Source organism: Polistes canadensis, unplaced genomic scaffold (genome assembly GCF_001313835.1).
Source record: "Polistes canadensis isolate GaletaPanama2010 unplaced genomic scaffold, ASM131383v1 scaffold_388, whole genome shotgun sequence".
Lineage (NCBI taxonomy): Eukaryota > Metazoa > Arthropoda > Insecta > Hymenoptera > Vespidae > Polistes > Polistes canadensis.
In genome coordinates, this window is record NW_014569935.1 from 7,087 (window position 1) to 10,509 (window position 3,423).

Genomic DNA, 3,423 nt, shown 5'->3' on the forward strand with positions numbered 1-3,423 from the left:
AACAAAATATCAAATTCAACTTATTTGAAGTAATCTTTACTTTAATTATACAAGAACAACATTTTCTGAAATAACTCAAAAAAATGAAAAGATCTTTCGTTTTGTCGTAACAAACATTTGGCCTAAAAATATTATAATAACTCATGAGCAAATATCGATTATAAAAGAACATTTTTATTGTAATTATATTACAAAATTAGAAATTAAAAATTAATTTTATATAATATTAAAAAAAATTTTTTTTAAATTATAAAAAATATATAATGATCATAGAAATTTTTTTTAAATTATAAAAAATATATAATGATCATAGAAATTTTTTTTAAATTATAAAAAATATATAATGATCATAGAAATTTTTTTTAAATTATAAAAAAATTTATTTTAGATAAAATAAAGAATTAATTTTATACTACCATAATTTATTAGATTTCTGTTTTGCTCAAAAATCAATCATAACTATCAACGATTCTATTATTTATACACTTCAAATCCTAATCCTTAATCCTTTCGAATTCTCTTTATTTCAAATGCATGCTAATGTCAGTTGTAATAACAAACAGAAATTATAACTACAATATATGACCACAATTACTCATGTTATCGAGTCATTACAGAACTCGTGAAGCCAGTCGTCATTTTCACAAACACCTTATCTAAAAACTTAACATTAGTATCAAGCAATTATCTGCAATTATTACAAGAATGAAACTATGCTGACAGCCACAAACTTCATACGAGAGAAAGATGTACAAATGCAAGGTAACAATCTTGATAACCGTCTCAGAAAAATAAAGAAGCCAGAGTTTTTACCTCTAATCACCAGAAATTATCGATTGACCTTGAAACGTCTGAATACATTAAAATTACTTACAATAAGCCCATTAATATTTAAAAAAATTGGAATCGAATTCTTTATGTCCATAACCAGTTCTATAATTATGTTGTCAATAATAATAGATACATCTATCTCTCTCTCTCTCTCTCTCTCTCTCTCTCTACTTCTTATTAAAATTCAAAAATAAGGGGCGTCAAAATATTCAAGCACGTTATTGAACTTGGACAGGAAGGAGTCATATGACGCCGTTTATTCACTTCAAACATCCAGTGGCAACCAACTTTTCATCGCCCAGCGGTATGAGAATCTGAAATAGACAAAAAATTGAGATATTAAAAACCATCATCGTTTCGGTGATGGGGTATCAATGTCATAATATCGATTTGTAAAGACACAGAAATTTTATATAATTGGACCGTTTATTTTAAAAGTGGTATTGGTCCATTTTATTAAAAAAATGAGATATCACGTAATTTATTTTTAATTTAGTGTAAACTTTCTATTTATAACTAAGTTGTATTTAATTTCTTAAAAAATGTCAATGCTTTATCCAATTTACAATTAGCCGGTAAAAGAAATTACATAACCATTGATTATGAAAGTGATGTAAGTCCAATTTCCATAGAAAAAAAAGAAAACAATAATGTAAAAAAGGATTTCCTGTATACACTACAGGAATATTATGATATTATAAAACAATGTAAACAACATAATAAATTCATTTTTTATAAAATGAAACTAGAGAATTTCGTTTCAACGAAGAACCTACAGAACGCAATCAAAAAACAGGTAACAAGAAACATTAATAAAAAAAAAAAAGGTAAATTGGTTGCAAATATGTTGAATAAGGTTTTGAAAAAGTATACGAATTCTATATTTTATATAGAATATATATATATATTCTATATAAAATGTTAATGAAAGACACAGAATTTAACCCTTTCGCTACGAGCGTCGCCTATAGGCGACATCCGCGCGCCGTCCTGTGTACACGAGCGTCGCCTATAGGCGACATCATCTGCATGATAGTCTGCTCAACTAGATAAAAACTGAACTAATTGTGTTTCTTGGCCAAATACTTGATATAATGGTAACTCGACGACGCTGAATCGAATGGTGCTAATTTTTTTGCAATTGGATCAAGAGATCTTTGAGAAAAAGGGTAAAAAAGGGTAAAAAAATGCCATATCTTAGAATCTAGGCATTTAATCGAAAAAAGTTTCAAACAAAAGTTGTAGATAATTAAAAAATACATAAAAAATGTTCTAAGGTGTATCTTTGTATTTGCAAAAATAAGCGAGAAATATTGGTGAAATTGATTTTAGGAGTAGGGGACAAGCCACGCCTCTTCGTTGCTCTTTACACGCGAGCGAGCTAGTGTGCGTTATCTTTAGGTCTCTCGGTCGTGAATGCAAGTGCAAGTGAGAAAAGAAATGGATATTTTTCCCTTTCTATTTGTTTAGGCGATAGCGAGTATTTTTGTTTGGGCCATCGATTTTGTTGAAAGTTCTGTATTCAGACAAAGTGTCTGTATGCAGACAATTCATATCCTAGTGCAATCATTATTTTCGCACCGTTCCGCATTAGTTGTCATTTTGTTTTCCTTATTTTCCTTATTCTTCTTCCTATGAAGACGATAATCTTTACATTTCTCTACATTTGTTTCAGGCATCTCGACAACTTTAACAGAAATTTAAATGTATACTGATTCTGGTCAAAAATATCAAAATATAGATATCAGTCCATACTTAATATAAGGGAGTAATATCAAATTACTTTATACATTAACGGGCATGGCGCGGTGACAGCACTTGTTACCTGCTTCGGTCATTTAAGTCAAGCAACGCTTGAGTACGATTAGGACTTGGATGGGTGACCGCTTGAGAAGAAAAAATTGAAATCGCTTTGCCCGCGCATTGTTAAATATCGACAACTTCGTAGCGTCGATTTTTCTGTCGCATCTAACTTCAGTTTACAAAACGCGCCAAAAGAAGTATACCCTCAATAAAAAATACTACTTCTACTTTATTTCTTGTTATTATTTGTAAACAAAATTGGATTAATATGAAATATATTTTAAGTGATATTTGATTTTTCAAAACTGAAATTAAACGATTTTAACAATTGACTAATTTTGAAAGTAGTGTAAGTCCATTTGCAGCCTGTAAATATACATTATTTTAGTTAAATTAGCCTAAAAATAATATATATAATCAAATTACATATCGATAAATTAATAGAAACATTGTCAAATTTGATATAATTAATGATTATTTTTAAATTAACCAATATGCAAACTTTTAATTTTCTCAAAAAAAACAGAAAATGGACTTACACCACTTTCAAAATAAACGGTCCATATATCTAATAAATTATTTAATATAATATATTAAGGTGAATCAAAAAAAAACTTTTATTTTTTTTTTGGATCTGACACACAAAAACTTGTTGCTAGGCACCTTTAGAAAGTACTCACCCAGTATGGGCTCTTAATTTTAATAGGAAGATCTTCCTCATCGCGGTTTTTTATTTTTTTCTCAGTCCAACAGAAAAAAATTCATACCTCCTCATTAATTGATTATACG